This window comes from Podarcis pityusensis (assembly GCF_964106645.2).
Source record: "Podarcis pityusensis genome assembly, chromosome: 11".
Taxonomy (NCBI): domain Eukaryota; kingdom Metazoa; phylum Chordata; class Lepidosauria; order Squamata; family Lacertidae; genus Podarcis; species Podarcis pityusensis.
The window spans coordinates 31,290,767-31,311,898 of NC_138036.1; the positions used below are offsets into that span (position 1 = coordinate 31,290,767).

General features: G+C 41.9%; 2 long non-coding RNA genes across 6 annotated transcripts; one reads left to right on the top strand and one right to left on the bottom strand.

Annotated features, from left to right (window-relative positions):
• Window positions 1-1,103: 1,103 nt before the first annotated feature.
• LOC308458328 lies at window positions 1,104-11,437 on the bottom strand. Of its 5 annotated transcripts, none has more exons than XR_013977222.1 (4): window positions 10,579-11,437; window positions 4,818-4,864; window positions 3,741-3,891; window positions 1,104-1,353 (listed from the first exon to the last, which is right to left on the bottom strand). It is a non-coding gene; the product is annotated as an uncharacterized lncRNA (long non-coding RNA). The 5 variants fall into 5 exon arrangements; XR_013977223.1 differs by lacking the exon at window positions 10,579-11,437 and adding an exon at window positions 10,226-10,479 and having other exon boundaries at window positions 1,104-1,350; window positions 3,741-3,801; XR_013977224.1 differs by lacking the exon at window positions 10,579-11,437 and adding an exon at window positions 10,226-10,479 and having other exon boundaries at window positions 3,741-3,801.
• Window positions 11,438-14,270: 2,833 nt separating this feature from the next.
• LOC308458884 lies at window positions 14,271-18,738 on the top strand. Its single transcript, XR_013977752.1, has 2 exons — window positions 14,271-16,872; window positions 17,757-18,738. It is a non-coding gene; the product is annotated as an uncharacterized lncRNA (long non-coding RNA).
• Window positions 18,739-21,132: the final 2,394 nt, after the last annotated feature.

Below are 21,132 nucleotides of genomic sequence, written 5' to 3' on the forward strand. Positions count from 1 at the left end.
ATGCGAATCTTGGGGGTAAGAGTGAGGGAGACCCTGAAGGAGGCCTCAGATAAAGACTATGTATACTCTAATCTGTTTGCAACAGAAAAATGTAGGGTTTTTTTCTGCCAATATGGAACTGTTCATGCTAGTTCTCAGAATGCTTTCAATCTAGATTGCTTCTAGATCTTGCCATCCACAAAGGGGTGTATGGTTACTTGATACACATTTGAAAAAAAAGCCTCCCCTTTATTAGGTTATTCATGCTGTTTTGTCCCCATACATGAAGAAGGAAGTGTGAATTGTAATCTTGGTGTACCACTCACTCCCTCAGCATCACTGAGTTTGTGTGGATACACCTGGCCCCAATTGCCAGGGCCACTTAACATCTGTTTTCAAATGGACACACTGCAGAGTAATGCAGACTCAACCTGCAATGAGTTTTTATTTTTGGAATGAAACCATTTTCTCAAGAAGTGCTTTTCAGGGGCAAAAAAGATGCAGTAAATTTAGATTTTGTGTGGACTACATGGGGGGGGGAGTAGTCATACTCCATTGATTCTAGAACAAAATGTTGTGTCTGCACAGCCAAAGTCATGTGAAGCTAGTTAAATTCTGGCCAGGAAATTATTTTCTATTACTGTCATTTAAGGGGGGGGGGTCACTTTAAGAAAATTCAGTTGTTGTGAATGTAGTTTGCTTTACCGAGCTTTAACCAAATCCAGACTTTTGTGGGGACGGAAGAACTTGGCTTAACTCTTAATGAATAGCTGAAAAATCTTATGCATGTCCCTATCCCCCCATCTGCCCTGCCATTGAGGCCCAGTGTAGAAAAGCTGAAATCCTGAACAGAAACCATTTCTTCCTGTCCCGTTCCATTAGAAAAGTAAATAAATGACACAAAGCTGTTTATTCTCACAAGACCTCCAGTCCATTCTGTTGTGCAAACGTGTTTGGATAACGCTGATGAGCTGTCTACAGGACTGACCCACTTTTCATCCTCCAGAAGTGGATAAATTAATATTGTGGGGTTTATAAAGGATAAAGTGTCAGAGAAACCCGATTGCTATTTTAAACATATGAAATTGCAAAAATTAGCACATGATGACAATGGAAGCAATAACTCTGAATTGCAGCAAAACATTTTATATTTAGTCTCCTACTTGGTGGGGAGGGGACTCAGTTTGGTTAAACAAGTAACATTTTGATTTGGATTGAAAACTAGCTTGATATATTATAAGTGGGAAAAATCATGACTTAAAAATAACAACCCAAACTTTGTAGCCTTCCTTCATTGGCATAATAACATCATCTCAGGGCCATATTCAATCTATTTGAAGGTCTTCTCTTTTTTTCTCCTGGAAGCAAATTCTGCTGGGAGTCAACAGAGACAACTTCCACTTAAATGCATTGATGCCTGAGTTAAACATCTTAAAGCATCCATGGTACAACAGTTTTCATCTATAGTTTAACTATTTTTAGCAAAGTTTACCCAATTATGAGTGGAGAATTATTCTGCATTTTAAAAGCCTTTGGCAAAATATTTTATAAACTGCTATTACTTTTGTGAGGTTTGTTGAGTAGAAAAGGAGTACAATCTAATAATTTACTTTCTTACTGAAACTCAGGCAATGCAAATGAGAGTAGGATTTTTGTCAGATTTGAGAATCTCAAAGGACACCGTTTCCTTTTTATGTATTGCCCTCATTACACCCAGTTGGCATCCTGTTCACGCTATCAGTTTTAATCAATACATATAAGGTATGCTAAAAACAAACAAACATTGTAGTTGATGGGTGCAAGGAGATTTTCACAGCAGCAGCAAGAAACACATAAAATATAATCCATGGAAATTTAGGGATATCTAAATCCATTGAAATGGGATGCAGTTGGCACTGTGGGTTAAACCACAGAGCCTAGGGCTTGCCGATTAGAAGGTCAGTGGTTTTGAATCCCTTCAATGGGGTGAGCTCCCGTTGCTCGGTCCCTGCTCCTGCCAACCTAGCAGTTCAAAAGCATGTCAGAGTGCAAGTAGATAAATAGGTACTGCTCCGGCAGGAAGGTAAACGTGTGCTGCTCTGGTTCGCCAGAAGCGGCTTAATCATGCTGGCCACATGACCCAGAAGCTGTACGCCGGCTCCTTCAGCCAGTAAAGCAAGTTGAGCGCCGCAACCCCAGAGTCGTCTGTGACTGGACCTAATGATCAGGGGTCCCTTTACCTTTACCTAAATCCATTGAAATATGTGGGACCTGGGTGGTTATTTCCATATTAATTCACTGAGACTTTTCAAGCACGCTTACTTTTCTCCAGATTGCATCCACAGTATGTACCGTAAATCTTCAACAATATTTAGTTGAAAGCAACCTCAACTGAAATCACTGGGGCCTATTTCCAAGTAGGCATGTTCAATTTAGGGTAGCAAAATACACAAGGTGGAGAGCAAAGGGTACAAAGAGGAGTCCTTTTTACAATGCATTTGGAGGGGGGTAACAATTTCTTGATGCAATTTCATATAACCTCCCTGCAAACAAATCAGGTTGAATGCTCAATAAACAGAACATCTGGAAGGGGAGGGGGTTTGTTGGGAAAGAGCACCAGAAGAACTTTTATTACACAAACTGAATTTGCTAGCATGTGATGGAATCCCACTTGAAAACAGCATCAGTTACTAGGTCTACCAGTTGAAAAATGGCAGAAAAAAAGGTAAGGTTAAGCACTTAAATTGCAATCTCTTCACTGTTCACTGTCCTTGCCTATGAAAGTTTACACCCCAATAATTTGTTATAGCCAGTTTAGATGAAATATTAATTGTGCGAGTGCCATCAATGTGTGTGTTTTTTGTTCTGTTAATAATGGTCTCCCTTTTCTTGCCATGGCCCAAACAAAAATGTTCTCTCTAAAGCTGCTATTTGCATTTCCAGGGAATTTCCACTGGTGTGAAGACAGAATTTTCACTGATGCTATTGTCTCTCCATCTCAACATTGCAGAGGCTTCCTCTTAGCAACTATGTAGCTCAGGAGTCCCCAAACTAAGGCCCACCGGCCGGATAAAGCCCAAAGGACTTGTTTATCCGGCCTGTGGTGGCGCCTGCTGCCGCCACCCGCTCATACCAGCGCTGTGCTGCACAACTGCCCACTTCCGGGTCGGAGGAGCACCGGAAATAGTTTGTGCGCATGCACAAGCGTTATTTGCACATGCGCGTTATTTCCGGTGCACATCCAGATTGGAGGAAGCCCATGCACATGCGCTCCTCTGACCTGGAAGTGCGCTGGAAATAGCGTGTGTGCACGCGTATGGGCACGTGTTCCCCGTCCTCTGGCCCGCCGTGCGATCGGCGCTGGAGGCACTGGCCCAAGGCGCTGTAAGTTTGCTGACCCCTGATGTAGTTCGATGGCGGAGCATCTCCTTTGCTTGCAGAAGGTCCCAGGTTCAATCCCTGGCATCTCCAAGTAGGTTTGGGAAAGACCCCTGCATAAATCCCTGAAGAGCCAATGCCATTGAGTGTAGATAGTGCTGAGTTAGATAGACCAGTGATCTGATTCAGTTTAAGGCAGCTTCCGATGTACTTACATAACAAAAAGTGCATATTAATTACACCCATGCAATGGAAGTTGCATGGTCCTAATGAGTCGTAGACTGTAGACCAGCCAGAGATGATCACTCAGCCCTACGCTATTGTATGTATGTATACTGCCTTTCAGCTGAAGATCACAGGGTGGTTCATAACATAAAAACAAAAAATACATAATAATGACTTACTTTCAGGTACTCAGGTTCCAGGACAAATAAGCACCTTGGGTGACACTGACAGCCAAGACATCTGGAAGGTTCAAAGGAAAGGTTTGGTGCCTCCCTCACTGATGTTGCCAAAACCAGGAGAAAGTTGCAGATCTGATAATCTTTATACCAGCTGATGATGCCAAAATGTTCTTTGTGTCAGATGAATATTTTTATCTCTAATATTATTATTACTATTTATTAAATGTATTAGTTGCTTTTTTCTATGACAACTCAAAGTGACTTACAATACAGTACAGCTAAGGTGAAGCTCATCAAAAACTTGTTTGCCAGCTTTCAGCAGAAGTCAGTTATGGACAGCACTGATTGGTCCTGTGACATCACAAAACCATCTCCCTTTCATTGCTGATATAGTGCTATATCTTTTAAAAAAAACACTACTATTGTGCTTCTTAAGACAAAATACATGGACAAACATATATTTACTAATCTAAATCTACAGGCCAAACTTTAAAAATAGGTGAGGTGAGGTGAGATGGGTGGAATGTGGAGTAAAACTGATGGCGAATGAATCAGAATGAGAATCTTTGGTGTATATGTCTGCCTCTTTTGCAGAAAAGCCAAATGGAAGCCACTCACCAACAGCAGAAAAGAATGTGGATTATAGCCAATGTTAACGCTACTCGGGGTAGACCCTTTGAAATTCATAGACATGACTTAGATGATTTAAACGGATCTACTTTCTATAAGACTAGCACCTGAATGTTTGCACCTGAGTGTTTCCATAAATCCTTTTTTGAACAGTTGATCAGTTATTTAAACAGCACAGAAGCTGGTTTAAAAGCAGCATCTTTCTCAGACAGCACAAACTGCCAGAGTCCCAAAATGATGTCACCCTGCTTGGATTAGTCACTGCCTGCAGCGAGCTCAGAAGTGCCAACTGCTATTAAGAATATTGGGTTGACCCTCTTTTCCATCCATATGCTAGCAAGATTGTCATTGAAAACAATGGGAGTTCTGAGCGTGGGGGGAGAACAGAAGGAATAGTCTCTTTATTTTAAATAACTGTCACTGTGGCTTCTATGAATAGCAGCTTACCTTTCACTTTTCAAGGCTAGCCATTGATAACTTCCAGGTGTTACAGTCTGCAGTGGCAAAAAAGAAAAAGAAAAAAATTGAGTAACTGGGTACAGAGGCAGGGGATGGGGAGAATACATCAAATGTGCTGCCTTCCGGAAGTTATCAATGTACAACTCCAATCAGCCCCAGGCATCATGACCAATGGTCAGGGGTGATGGGAGTTGTAGTCAAATAACATCTGGAGGGCACTACGTTGGCCATCCCTGTCATAGAGTCATCCGTCAGACACATACCAGTCAAACTTTCTCTTCCTGTACTTGCTACTTTTTATCCAACATGGGCCTTTCTTTTCCTGCCTGTGTTGTTTAGATTGCAAGCAGGGTGCAGTACAGAGACTTGCAGACTCCCGGTACCGAATAAATGTTTAAGAACAGCAGCAAAACACAGATGGGGCAGGTATATCAGGCTAGAAAGCGATGAAGATGCTGTTTGTTTAAAGACACTGTTTTGTGCCTTAGGCATGTTCCAGTCAAAAACCCATTGAATGTTGCTCGAATGACAAACATCACTGAAGTGAATGTGGCTGCAACAGGAGCAGGGCTTAGCAGCTGGAAATCAAAATGAAGGTGAATTCTAATGGTTATTTTTCACTGTAACATATTGCAGTCCCGGATGATACCAATATCAGATATCTTCCATCCATGTGTGTTGACCGAGACTAGTTGTCCCAAGGTAGAAGAAGATAAGCTGTAGCTGTCTGAATCTGCTGTTAGCTGCAAAACATGGGATTTGGCTTTTTAAAAGGAAAATGAGACATTTCTTCACTGTTTTTTGGAGTAAAAAATGGGCAGGAGAAAACAATGAAAGAGCATGGTAATCAGGCCCCATTATATCATATAAAAGTTAGCAAACAAAAAAAGGGGGGAAGGTGTTTAAAAAACAGCAGCAGGAAAGCTAGAGCCATTCACTGTGTATATTTGAAAGAGTTTTAGTGTATCTGGAAAGTAACAGAATGTCTATATCAAACAGTCTAGTTTTTGAAACTGATGCCTGAATATTTTCTGCCATAATAGCACCTGTGCAAGGCCTTTGCCTTGGGCAGGCTTAGCCACCCACCCCTTTGTGATCCGTTGTTGTAGCCCAAGGTCTCTTGATACAATGGGAATTGTGCAATGCAGATGGAAGCAGGACTGAAGGTTTTCAGCTAGAAGTCAGGTGCCTTCAGCAAGAGCAAGAAAAAGGCAGAGTGGCTGGAGCATTTTGCAGCACAGCAGTTCATGTTTACAGAGACATGAATGTGAGCAACAGTTCAAGATTAAGGTCGGGACTACTCAGCAAGCTCACAACCTGTCCATTTTTCTAACACTATTTTCCATAATTGCCTAAAACACATTTTTTTGTTTGCTTTCTTTCTTTTTTTTTTTTTTAAAGAATGGGGTAGCTTTTGCATTGTTTCCTGCAAACATGATCAGCTAGTTTTAAAAGAGGAAGAAAGGGGAAGTCATCCTTATCTCATTTACATGGATGTGAGTTTCTGTTCACCCCACCCCCACCCCGGCCCACTTACTTGAAATTAAATTCTCAGGAGAAATGTGCTTCTTGATATAAGAGGAAATAATTTCTGGACAACAGCAGGGAATATAACTAAGGCTCTTCCAGACATTTTCTAATGTGAAGAATATACATTCAATTACACAAGAAATGTCTCGTGTGTTATACTTTCTTTGCTGTTGTATGGGGATAGAGAGTGTTCTGTTCCACAGGCAAGGCGTATAATTTGCCAGGGTTTTGAGTTCTGACCAGTTTACAGTATGTTAGATTCAGACTGTATGATCTCAACAGGAGAGCACAGAAAGAGAACAGACACAGAGGATCAGAAGCAGTCAGGGAACATTAACTGCATACATGCATAATTATTACTACAGTGACCTGATGGAAATTCTGCAAGGATTTCAGAAATACTTCTCATATCCTTAACTCTAGCTGTGTGACTGCTCAGCTGTAATATGAGGTATATAAAGAATCAAATCCTTTTATTTTCTTGTGTGTGTGTGTGTGTGTGTGTGTGTAGCACACTTCCCACAACTAATATGAAAATTAAGTACAAACAAATGACCATTTATTTCTACAGGAACATTACCATACCTTGACAAACTGTAGAGCTATATAAAATTCAACAGAACATTTTTATATCAGCTGAAGCATAGATGCTGCACGGCCACAAAAGAATGCAATATTAAACTGTTTTGATTACTCCCTGTTCTGGTCTTTGTGTATATTTTAATTTGTCCTAATAGAAAAGTGTTTATTCACCAGGACTAAACATTCAGGCACTTCATGCATACCATAGTCTATGTATCATGGTGTATATTTTGACCAATTAAACAATTACATGACAATTTAGTGCTGCTGATGGATCAGATCAAAGCATTAAATGTGTGAAGTGTCTACAGATGCTAATATTAATAAATCACAATCCACTTGTCCATAGCTTTATGCTAGCCTGCCTCCACATAAGGTCAAACTAAAAAAGTTTTCTGACAAGTGCTGCATGTTTCCTTCTTTCTGTCTTGTTTTTGCGGCTGAATGTAGGCTAAGCTAAATGTTTAACAGAAGCAATGCAGAAAACCAGACAAAAAAGAAATCTACTAATTTAGCTTTAAAATAAAAGTTAAAGTGACAGAAGTGCCTTTAAATTGTGCAATAATCCTTCCAGTCCTTTTGCATCCCAAAAGACTACAAATGTGACCAGACACTGCAAAATGGCAAGTTGTTTATCAGTAGTCTGTGTTCCAAAGCGACACCTGTAAATTCCTTCTCTTTTTGCATCAGCAGAATTAAGATATCTATAAAAAACCCTCCAAGCCACTTTTCTGCATATTAATGCATAAATATGCATAGCAAAATGACCTGTCCCTCACCTTGAAGATGAGATACATTGCATCAGATTCTTCCCTGCCAATCTAGCTACTTTCTGTAGGATGTAGGAAATCTCTGCTTCATACCAACAGGGAATGATACCAGGGTGTTTGTTTTGTTGTTTTACAGTTAAAACATGGGCATTTAAGCCTTTGCTATCTCTTAGGCATTCAACTCACTTCAAGGATGCAGTGAAACAACAGCAATTTTCTAATGTCTATAAGATGTACGTAAATGTGATTAGCTCCTCCCTACTGTAGCTTCTTGAAAGTTAATTGTTTCTTTTATACCCATAAATGACTTTGGGAACCGTCTCTCACACAGTGATTCTGCTGTACACGCATACTATTACTTGAAAATAAAACAAATATATTATTTAATTGAAAATGCTTCCATTTACAACCGATTTTTTTAGAATTAACATGCCAGGCTACAGTCCCAACGGTATAGAAACACCCCAGGCAGAGGTGCAACTAGGGCTGAGCCCCAGAGCCAAATTCCACAGCCCCCAGAACACTAGGTGCCCCCAAATAACCTTGTAGAGTGCAGTGCACAGGGCCCACGGCAACACCTGAATTAGCATTCTGGGGCCCACTGGGACTGATGCTGGTCACTGCAGCTTCCTTCCTTCCTTCTTAAGTTTTAAAAATATTTTATAAGGCAACCAGCCAGGCATGTACATGGTTACAGAGACTTTAAATAGATTATCCCTTTTTAAAAGAACAAAATGGTGCTTATTCCCCAGTACATGTGCAGCAGAAGCAAACTCCATTTTATTCCAGTAGTCATGATGGTGCTATGATTTAAGGAATGTTGGAGCAGTTGGGTAGCATGGAATGGTGGTAAGAGGGGGAGAAGAGGAATATTAATTGTGGGCTTTACAAATGAAGTCAGAAGTCATACATATGGCTATCTAAAGCCCCTACCTGATGAAAAACCATTATCGTATTGGCCTGAATATAAGCCACACTTTCCCCCCAAATTCCAACCGTGAGTGCGACTTATATTCGAGACCTTACAAAAATTATTCAGTATGCAGCCAGGAGCGTGGGGCAAACAGCACCAGGAACATGACAAAGCGGCTCCCGCCTCGCTCGTAGTCCCCCATCTATGAGATATGAGGCATGCCTATTATTGGCAGTTTCCAAACACAATTGAATACATTTTTGTTTCAATAGCCTTTCCTAGCTGAATGAATGAGTTTCTGCCATGGGTGTTTATTTTGTTTTTTAGACATATTTACGTTTGTGGTTATAAAAAATGTTTTAATTGTACACTGCTTTGAGGTGTGGAAGGCTAATAATAATAATAATAATATACACATTTCATTGAGTGTGAGGCCAATTTAACTTAATAGGACTTCTGTCTAGACATGGATAGGGTTGTGCTGAAAGAAGTCTTGAAGAAACTACACCAGTCTCTGATATTATCTGTAAAATGGGAATAGCAGTGACCTTCTTTATGATATCATTGTAAGGACAAACAAAAGACAACAACAACAGATTACAAAGTTGGGTATTTTGTTTTATAGCTAGAACCTGGTTCTAAGCTTATAATCCAAGAGTTCCAGGTATCCTCTCTATTCTCCCAGTTTATATAATAAATAACTTCTTGAAGATCCAAAGTGGTGACTGGATTCTGTCATCAGAAAGATATGTGGGTGAGTAAGAATTTCTGTGTATCTTGTAAAACAGCTCGGCACTTGTACGTGCATGTGTAGAACTGCAAATGATTTTATGAAATTCTTGGGAATGTGTGCCTGCTTATCTAAGAGAGAAAAGTGAACTAAGAAATATCTGTCTCCTGACTTCAGCCTTGCCTGCCAAGCTTTAAATGTTTCTTTGTGTATGTTTTCTTTCTTTCTGAAGTGTATGCTGTCTCATCTCCTTCAGTAAAACTGTTAAGCATTGGAGCACACTTTCAAATAACTGTATCGTGAAGAGGAACAGAAGAGGAGAATGTATCCTGTACTGTGAACCAAATGCACAGGGCCGGGGTGGGGAACCTGAGACCCAGCTCCCAATCAGCCCAAATGAGCAGGGCCAATGGTCAGGGATGATGGGAATTGTAGTTCAAAACATTTGGAGGGCACTACGTTGGCTACCTCTGGTCTAAAATCTAGTCAAATATGGCCAAATAATACCTTCAAGGAATTCACTGGACATACCCACCCCAGGTTGATTATCCTGATAGCTGGACCAAGATTACCCAGTGATTCTGTTGCACAGCAGCAGAATACAGGAACAAGCGTAAGCCTGCCAAAATTGTGCACACAGCCCATTTACAGTGCCTAGTAACACTGCACCAAAAAAGTAATACCCTGCAAAGCAAAAGGTGTAGAGAGGGGGCTAAGGACCTAGTAAATACAGTGGTACCTCAGGTTACATACGCTTCAGGTTACATACGCTTCAAGTTACAGACTCCGCTAACCCAGAAATAGTGCTTCAGGTTAAGAACTTTCCTCAGCAGAGTTTCTTTCTTTCTTTTTAGAAATATAAGTGGCTCACATAAATGTAAACTAATATTACTCATATTTAAGACATTCCACAACTTTCCTCAGCAGAGTTTCTTTCTTTCTTTTTAGAAATATAAGTGATTCACATAAATGTAAACTAAGCTTTAGTAATAAAGAAAACGGAACAAAATAACATAATGAGAGAAACTAAATACAACAGCGTGAGGCAAGTCTGAGGCAAGAGAAGAAGAAGAGACAGTTGGTCCCTCTTAACTGAAACTTAACGGAACACACTGAAGGGAGGGGCTGATTCCAAACAAGCCCCGCCCACCAGATAACAAACATTCTGCTGATCAAATTAGGCCCCAGTGTTTTTCTTACAGGTTTAAGCCTTCACTCACCAACCTTCATATCAGTCAAAATCCCCCCACATGGCAATTAGCATTGAGGGGAAAATTCCAACAGATGCCCATGGGTTCTGTTTTGTAAGACGCAGGTGGTACAGTGTAACCAAAGTGCTGTCCTGCGTTGATCTCTGAAACTAAGCCTAAGGAAAGGAAATGGCCAGTCAGATATCAGGGCAATCTGGAAAAACAGGGTCTATAGAAGAAGCTGAAGGCAATCACAGAAAGACCTATCAAGTGCAGGCTTGCTCTTGTAGCAAGGTAATGAGACAAAGACAGGGTCAAACACAGCAAAGCAGTCGAAGAGCAGGCTGAATGCTTCTCAGCAAAGTCTTTGCAGGGAGTTGAGGTAGGGTCAGCCCACTCATGAGGCAAGGTGAGGCAACTGCCTTGGGCACCAGGATCCACAAGGGCAGAAAAGCCGGCCTCCAAGGAAAGCACTGCCTGCCACTGCTGCAATGACAGCGCCAGCTGCAGTGTACTCCATGGAGGCTAGATCTGCCACCTCGTTGGCAGCCCCCATCATACTGCCTCTACAGTGGTCTCTCAGCAAAAAGGAGGTGCTGCTGGTCTCCCCCCCCCCGATGAAATGATGGGGGCTGTCCTCTGGGGTCTCTTGGGCATTGCACCCACTTGATGTAATTCAGGGTGGGCCCTTTCTCCCACCACAATGGCTTTTGATTCCCACTTCAGCCATTGGGCAAGGTTGTTTTACTGTATTTTAATATTTGGTTGGAAGCCACCCAGAGTGGCTGGGGAAACCCAGCCAAATGGGCGGGGTATAAATAATAAATTATTATAATAATATTATTATTGTTGTTGTTTCGACCCCACCATCCTTGTTCTCAATATAGATATTTAGTCCCCCTTGTTCCCAATGTAGATCTTCACTCACTTCTTCTTTCCACCATTTTGTGGTTTACCTCAGGTGCCAAAAGGTCTTGGGCCAGCCTTGGGTCCAGTCAGAGTGGGGAGATGGCTCAAGAAGCTGTGTTGCTAAAGAGCTGCATTGTTCCAGCAACTAAGTCTTCAGTTGGGAGCTTATGTTGTCTGCACAGCTGCAGCAGGTTAGCTCATCCTTCAAGGTTCCCTGCTTCTGAGACATCCTTTTTTTTTCCTGAGGAGGTCCCTAATTCTGGTTCTTCTGATCTTAGAAGCATGTGTTCTCTTGATGGGTGGCTGCCTGTGCCTGCATCCTCTAATGCTCGGCATTTCCTGTGCCTGGGAGGTAGTTAAACCTTCTTTTATGCTACAGGCAAGGCAGCTGCTGCAGGTGAGTTAGAAACTTTGACATCACTTCTCTGAAGATGCTTTAGGTGTATAGGGTAGTCAGGAGACCCATAATGTCTTCAGACTTCATCTGATGAGGAATTGGACTGTGTCAGGTATGACTGATATACAGATAGTGTCATTATATGGTTTACTCACTAGGTGGTATGGGGCTTAGTTTTAACTGCATAGAATGAGGGGTTTGCTATGCGCTTCTCTTTAAAGAGAGGCAATAAACTTAGCTTCTAGCTACCTGTCTTGGTGTGTCCTCTAACTCTTCGATGGCACATACTCTTTCTGACACTTTTGTTATGTGTCTTTCTTAATCTGCTTCTCAAAGTTTAAGCAAAAACAGTTAACCTGGACAGACAATAAATTGCTTACAATACATAGCAGCTACCTTAAAATAGATAAAGTGAAAATAGAAAAAGTTTTGCCTGCTTTCCTTGTGGAAGCCATTGCTTTAATTTGAGTTTTGCCTAAGCTGGATGGCTCAATTGGTTAGAGCATGATGCTGATAACACCAAGGTCGCAGGTTTGATCCAGCGAAATATTCCTGCATTGCAGGGAGTTGGACTAGATGATCCTCAGGGTCCCTTCCAACTCTATGATTCTATGATTATAGAGCAGCCTGCTTACCTTTCATACATTCAGCAAGGATGGAATACTTGCTTGTAAATAAAAGGGAAAATATGAGATATTAAAACAGCATTTTGTATTAGAAAATATTAAAAAGCAATAGTACTGTTACCATATATGAACTGTAATATTATCCTTCCAGAGCAAAATGATTTGTGATAAGGAACATAAGCACAAAGTAAAGGAACACTTTATATTCTAAATAGCATTAATACCGAGATGATGCAAATAGTGAGGTTGTCTAATTTAATTTTGCTGACAGAAGATGTATAATGAGAATGTATGGAATATGGAGATTAAACCTATTGTCTTGTAAGCAAAGCTAATGCCTTAGAATTGCACAGCAGCAAACCTGTGATTTGATTGTGAACCTCTTTCTTCCATAAGCAACATTAATCTTGCATACTAGTGATGTTAATACTGCTTACCTTATAAAGAGACAAATATATTTTATTTTCTATTAAAAATGTGAACAGGGGTTCTTTAAAAAACAGAATAGAGACTCGCCCATTCATCCCATTAAATAATTTACCCATTAAATAATTTGTGACAGATGGCAAGATAAGTCTTCCTTCTAGGCCCTGTGCTTTTCTGGATATCTCCATTCCATCCTTTAGCTCTGTTTTCCTCCCTGCCCATTCAGAATGATCTCCTGTTTCTGCTAGTCTGTTGCTAGGTGAATGGGGGACAGCAGAGACCGTGGTGTCTTTATGATATATGGTTTATATACACACATATATAACCTGAGCCTATGATGGACAGGCCCTCTCCCTCACCTGGATGGTAGTGAGAAAAATAAAAGCCCCCACTCTCTCTCTCACACACACAGAGCCTTTTGTTTTTCTCTCTACCATCCAGGTGAGGGAGAGGACCCACCCATTTCCCCTCTGGCATATACTTTTCTATACTAATAACAACCCATAGTTAGGGCCATTAACTCACCAAGAAACTTGCCTGGTTCCTTCAACAATGGAATCCCCCAAACTCTCAACAATATCAATGTAGGAGATTCATCGTGTAGATGTGGCCCTTTTGGATTTTTGCAGTGTTTCATCATCCATCAATCTTATCTTCATGCTTACCCATTCCTCTTATCATCCTGTTTCTATCCATGTATCTTTTTTCCTGACTGAAATATGTCTTATTCAATGTCCATGACTGTTATTACTCCATGTCTACTCTGTGCTACACTGATGCCAGGTATGCTCTAGGACATTGCTGTTCAGATCCCTTACTTGAGGGAGTCAACATCATATTACCTGTGTGATTTGGAACTAGCCTGTAACTTGATGCAGTCAAGTGACTTCAAAATTCCCACACTTCCCCATCTATACCATTGTCTCCTGCCCTGTTTTCTAAAGCAGAGAATAGTCTGAAGGAACATGACGTGCTTCTACTGCTAAAACAAACCAGATCTAGTCCTACAAGCTCTCAGGATGGGAGACTGCCTGTGAACCATAAATAAGGAACTTTCAGCTCCTCGGGGGAAGAAAGTAAATAAATCATGACGCTTTCTCCAGTCTGATCATGCTATAGTTTCTTGCTCAAAGGGTAAAATACATTTTGGGCTGCATCTAATATTAGTCACAACCAGAGTAGACCCACGGAAGTTAATAAACATGGCTAACTTAATATCAGTGGTTCTACTATTAGGTTCTAATATCAGAGGCTTGACAACCATATGTCAGGAGTGCTCTGATGGTGTTTCCTGCTTGGCAGGGGGTTGGACTCGATGGCCCTTGTGGTCTCTTCCAACTCTATGATTCTATGATTCTATGATTCTACTCTTGAGCAATCCTAAGTTGGATACAGCCCTTAAAGTTTGTTTATGTTATGTTGGCCTGTGCATCAGTGGGTATTTTATTATGTAAAGCTATCCTGCTGAAGAAATTGTAGTATATTTTCTTGAGTTCTTCTTCACTCTCTGAAGTCCAGTCATGTGTTCCCTTCCTCCTATGTGGAGGTGGTGGTGATGAGGGAAAGAAATACTCCTTACTTTTGTTTTTTCATGCTCACTTGGCAGAGGTTTTCCATTTCCTGCTCATCAGGTCTTTCACCAAAATGGTCAAAGGCTTTTCACACTTCATACAATTGTTAAATTAAAGAAAGAAAAAAGAAACGGCAGGCACATTTAGCGGGAACATTAAAGTAATCTTGCTGGTTGAATATCATATTTTAGGAAAGAAGTAAAAACATACATTTTGCATGAAATCAGAAACATGTGGTAATAAAAGAGAAGATGAAATGTACCCAGTTTAAATGTACATATGAAAAGATCTGGTAACATTATGCAGAGTGAGGAAACAAATACTTGGTATATGGCTGAACAGTCTGTGGAAAGATCAAATGAGAGGCCCTGGATCAAAGTGGCAGAAGGCAGAGCCTAATCTATATCTAACACTCACCTCAGTTTAACAAACTGGCCATGATGTGATGCAGACTTATCTGAACTTCTAGGCCCTGCCATCTGTAAGAAGATACATACTGCAAATTATAAGTTATAAATATCAGGTTTTGGTGCCCCAGAGCATGCAAGCTTTCTTTAATTGGTTCTGCAAATTATAGAAGCTTTCTAACAATCTCTTCTGTTCATGATGCACATACAGTAATGCCCCAGTGCAAGGGGAAAGACTAAAAAGAAATGGCCTAATGTATGCATCTCTCTCTCTCTCTCTCTCTCTCTCTCTCTCTCTCTCTTACACACACACACACACACACACACACACACACACACACACACACAATTTCTCTCTGAACAGACACAGAGCTTTTCCTCTAAAGCAGACAGTTGCTTTGACAATGTGTTTGTCAAAAGTAACAGACATTGAGCTGGTGAAAAGTCTTGTAGTATGCAAATAATCATGCAACTGCAAGATACTGGAAGTTGTAGGAGATGCTGGATAAAACAGGAAGTCACGAGGGATTGTCCTGTGAGAACAAAAAAACAAAAATCAGCGTATGGCCAACTCTGGTGGTAAACAATGAGTATTTATACACAACTTCTGAAAGCCAAGGGTAGGTAAGATTCTGTGGTGTGTTATCTTGGAACCAAGTTAAGGCATTTGTAACTTCATAAGAAAATGGTACTGACAGACGGGTCTAAGGTCACTTCCAGATGACCTGTTTCTTAAGCAGCCATCTGGATCTGTTTGCTGTGCTATTATACAACATCACAGCATGCAGTTGTTATCCACTACTTTCCAGTGCATTTTCCTATCACTTTCCGTACTGCAAAACTCCACTTTAACTGTGCAACCTAAATTTGCCAGTATGCGAATGAATCTCACCTGCAAATAGCAAAAGTGAGAAAATGCCCCAAGACTATTGTTTTTGCCGCTGTTTGATTTTGTACAACAGAAGAGAGATGCAGTTGTTGGATGCAATGGAATAGTAAGGGATTTGACTTAATGGCTGAAGAAAAGCTAAACAGTTATGTAATTATGAACCAGTTCTGTGTAGTATTAGATTACCACGCCGGCTCCCTTGGCCAGTAAAGCGAGATGAGTGCCGCAACCCCAGAGTCGTCCATGACTGGACCTAATGGTCAGGGCTCCCTTTACCTTAAAATAGATAAATCTAATACAATGCTTCCATGAATTTCAAACTTGGGTGTAAATTCTCATTCCTGAAAATAATGATGCCTTATATTTGGACCTTTTGTGTTTTGGGTATCTGCAGGGCAGACCCAAATAATTTCGACCATAGTGAAATAGGCTCCTGAGTAATGGCATGGGTTTTAGGACTTTGCTGATAAGTAGAGGCCCCTGTCAAACTCGCAACACAGGAAGAAGTAGTGAGTTACTACAGACAAGGAGCTACAGGATGTAACAGACTGCAGTGAAATTTCTTTATGGTACAAAGTCTGATAATGAGTCTGCTTCAGAGAAGATAATACTACTGGTTGGTTGATTTATGTATTTAGACTCTTTCTATCCTGTGCTTCCTCAGCTCAAGGTGACTCACAATAACAGGGAATGTTAAGAACAACTTAATATGAGCATACTGTTACAAAAGTTGGGTGCCTGCCTCTCTCTCTGCCAAGCGGTGGCAAGAGCCCATGGGTCCCAGGCACACATACAGGGTCTGTGTCCCTGCATTTATTCAATCCTAGGGTTTAGGGTAGAGCTTTCCAAACTGTGTGAAGACACATTGTCAGCTGCAATGTGTAGATGTGTCGCAGGAACGCTCTCCACACTCCTCCTGGGGTTGGAAAGGGGTTAGTTTAACCTCCAGTTTGCTAGTAAAACTGAATTACTGTGTTGTGAAATGATGCATGTATAAAAAGTGTGTCACCAACATGAAAAGTTTGGAAAGCTCTAGTTTAGGGGGAGCCCCCCCTAGAACTATCACAGTACAAATCCGCACAACAGCAAAACAACATACAGTGGTGCCTCGCAAGACGAAATTAATTCGTTCCGCAAGTCTCTTCGTCTTGCGAGTTTTTCGTCTTGCGATGCACGGTTTCCCATAGGAATGCATTGAAAATCAATCAATGCGTTCCTAGGGAAACCGCCTTCAGACCAGGTCCGGGGACAGTCTGTCCCCGGACCTCTTCTGAAGGCTGGGGGGGGGGGACAAGGGCTTTTCTTCCCACCCCCAGCATTTTAAAAAACCCCAGGACAGCGGAGGACTTCTCCGCTGTCCGGGCGATCTTAAAATGCTGGCGGGCGGCATTTTAAAATCGCCCCGGACAGCGGAGGACTTCTCCGCTGTCCGGGGCGATTTAAAAGCCCCTGGGAAGGCAGGCAGGGGGGACAAAGACTTTCGCCCCCCGCCCGCCTTCAGAAGGTGTTCCCGCCCCCCGCCCCGCTTCGGAGCAGCGTTCCAAAGCGGGGCGGCTGGGGCAGGTGTTCCCGCCCCCCGCCCCGCTTCGGAACAGTGTTACGAAGTGGGGCGGCTGGGGCAGGTGTTCCCGCCCCCCGCCCTGCTTCGGAACAGCGTTTTAAAATGCTGGGGGTCGGCAGCGAACGCTTCGCTCCCGCCTGCCAGCATTTTAAGATCGCCCGGGGCAGGCAGGGGGGAAGGCAGGCGGGGGGGGGAGCAAAGACTTTTGCCCCCCGCCGGCCTTCAGAAGAGGTCCTCTTCTGAAGGCCGGCTGTGGGCGAAAGTCTTTGCTCCCGACCGCCAGCATTTCCCTATGGGCTTTCGTCTTGCGATGCAAGCCCATAGGGAAATTCGTCTTGCGAAGCGCCTCCAAAACAGAAAACCCTTTCGTCTTGCGGGTTTTCCGTCTTGCGAGGCATTCGTCTTGCGGGGCACCACTGTATTCAGCACCTAAACACTTTGCAAACTAAGACTGTTTTGTATCAACTATGAAAAGCAGTAAGGGAAACAGCTCTGTACTTCCTCTGTCAGGGATTCCAATAATGATGATCTAGAGCCTTAGAAAATTAAGAATTGCTCTCTGAAGCTGATATTTCTTTCCACCAAAGTGAAGGTACTCTAGGGCTGCCTGGATTTTACTTTTTGAAATATGGGAACCCTAAGGTACTCGGAGCAGGGCCTGACCTGCCAACTATAATAGCAACACAGAGTCCTAAAGATGAAATAAAAATGTATGTGTAGATATACACATATGTGGCTTAGCTTATTTCATATTCTTATTAAACGATTTATAGAGAAGTATTAAATATTTTGCATTCCACCTCATTTTTGGATACCGTTGTGGAAACTATTTTACAGCCACATCTGTTTGCCACATGCTTGCATTGCTGCACATCACCATAATGCCATGTGCCATGACAATGTGCAAGAAAAGCATTGGGGATACCTATGTCCTAATTACTTATGTCTTAGTAAGGCTACAGGCCTAAGTACAGGCCATGGGCGTAGCCAGGATTTTTGTTGGGGGGGCAGATCTTTTGTTAGGGAGTCAGGCCTTTTTGGGGGGAGGGGAGAACCTCAGTTAGCTATGTATTTTTATTGATTTTTATTGATTTAAGGGGGACAGCTGCCCCTCCCTGCTCCCCCTTGGCTACAACCATGGTACAGGCTAGTAGAGCACAATCCTGATAATTTTAAATCATTGGCAAAACTTTAATTGGTTTTAGGTCTCAGAGTTGCACCATTAATAATATACCGGTACTCAGGACTGAATGATATGCCACTGGTGTTGCCTCACCATTGGTTAGTAATTTTTTTTCTGATGAGTCAAGCCTACCCCAAATTCTACTTTTCAGCAAAATGAAAGGATGTATCCTATTTTTCCATAGCATAGTGCAAAAAATCTGGTGAATAAAATCCATGTCTTCTACTTTTTGACAAAATGGTGTTATTTTTCTGTATCAGTTATGGATTGTTCCTATATGCTAACAGCAAACTAATACTTTGAGTATGAATCTTTATGTAACCACACCTGCACCATCTATGCAGAAGCCGGACACATTAGCAGGGACTCCCAAATTTTCCTGAAGTATAAAAATTGTTCAGGAAAAACTGAGAGGAGGTGGAGCGAACCTAGTTAGGACTGACTCTTGGGTGGGGGGAATAGAGTGCAGCATCCCCCAAAGCCTGGAATCTAGCAGTGAGCAGGATATTGAACCAGTGGCTACAGAGTCACTGGCTAAGGAGCCAGACCAGATTCCTGGCGCTGAGCCTGATGCTGGTGATCAGGGAAACACGGGATCTGAACCCGGCAGACTATCCCCCTGAAGCAGATTCTACTGCACCAGGGCCCATAGAACCAGAACCAGGACCCTGATGGGTGCCTTCCTGGGTCTGAAGAACTGAGTATTTCCCAAATTTCCTCATTGGTCCAACAAGACTGGAAGCATACCAAGTGGGAGGTGGCAGAACATAAGAGATGTGCCTGTCCTGAGGCCAGAGGACTGGCACTGTAGGAACTCTAGTTCTGAGAAAAGGAGGAGGAGGAGGAGGAGCCTAGGAGAGGTTCTAAAGGCTTAAGCTAAATGCCAACCCTTGGGAGCCACAGAGCTCTCTGTGGTTCTGCAAGAACTGACCTGCCTTGCCCTGTGGGTTCTTCTTTGGAACCAGAGCACAGCGTGGGCTTTCATTAAAACCATCTCATTGTTTTGATCAGATAAATATAGCAGCATGCTGTGCAGTTTCAGTTAACATCAAGCAATACTAAATAAGGTTGTACTGAAAGATACTGCTGTACCATCATGACTTGTAATGGTGTAGCATGCAGGGCTGTAGCTCAGTGGTGGAGAATCTGCTTTGCATGCAGAATGACCAGGTTCAATCTCCAGGTAGGGCTGAGAGAGACTTCCTGCCTGAAACCCTGGGGAGTTGCTGCCAGTCAGTGCAGACAGTAATGAGCTAGATAGGCCAATGGTCTGACCCACTATAAAGTTTCCTATGTTCACAGCAACCATGGAGTCTTTCTCTGAATGAGGCCCTGGAAGCCAATGACTCAAAAATGCCAACTTACAGTCAAGTATATATGTGTCCAGAATGAGGCATCATGGGATGCTTATTGTTCAGTGAAAGATATAGTAGCTTTATAAAGGTCACCTCATACATAAACTTCTATAGTGTTCTATATATAGTTAAGAAAAGCATAGTCATATTTGAAGTTTCCACATTGCCTATCTTACTGCACATATGTGTTGGGAACCTGCATCCCACCATGGTAACATGGACACATATGTCATCCCCACCCCAGTTTTGGCCATGTGTACATGAGTTTTCTCAGCTATGCCTTCATAAATCTGTGTACCAAGAACAGTGGGTTGGATCTAGACTTGCAGCAAGGGAGTTCTATTCTGCTAGAAGAAGGGGGCAAAGCTACTCAAGAAGATGGCGATCCGTGTGGAAAGCATGAGAAGTGATGCTGGGAGCTGCAGGGAGAAGCAGGAATCTGTAAAAACCACATTCCCCCCTTCCTCCAGCAAGATCAGAGGCCCTTCTGTGAAGAGAGGGAGCACTTGCAGTTATTGAAGGTCATGTCTGGATCTAACCCAATAAGCACAAAGTTGCTGTGTCTGATTCAAGTAAAGGAATCATTTGTGTCCTGTATTTCTTGAAAATCTGGTTATTCTTCCTTTAATTTCATAGGTGGGATTCTTAAACCAAGAAGCTACTAAAATAAATTAAGCAAAGTTTTATGTAGGTCATTAATTTTGTTCACATCAAGTGATATTTAACGATTTATATTTCTGTGTTTGGCTTGGCATGATGATACCAAATTGTTTGATCGCTTTTATTTTCAGTTTTGCTGTATAGTTATCTGAGTCATTGCTTAGCTCATGTTCAGGCACGTTCTTCATGGAGCACAAATAAGGCAAAATTTTATCTCACAATAGAGAACGTAGCAGTAGGAACACGCAAGTCAATGGCCAGACTTTTATTGAAATACACTGCGGGCACACCCTGTGGACTGAAAGGCACCAGGCCACTGAAACTATTAGGAGTTACTGACTGACTGACTGACTTATTTACTTTATTTAATAAACTTGTAAACCACTTCACAGCCTGAAATCATCAAAGTGGTGTACAGCATGGGGAAAATAAGAGAAAATGCCAAAAAAAAGTTCTAAAAACAATGCAAACCATTCCTACAAATTTGAAAAAACAATAAAGCTATACAAATGGGCAATTAATATTCCATAAATGGGTGGGTCACACCTCAGGGAAGGCCTTTTTTTTTTTTTTAATGCTTTTAGTAGGCACCTTCAGTTATGGG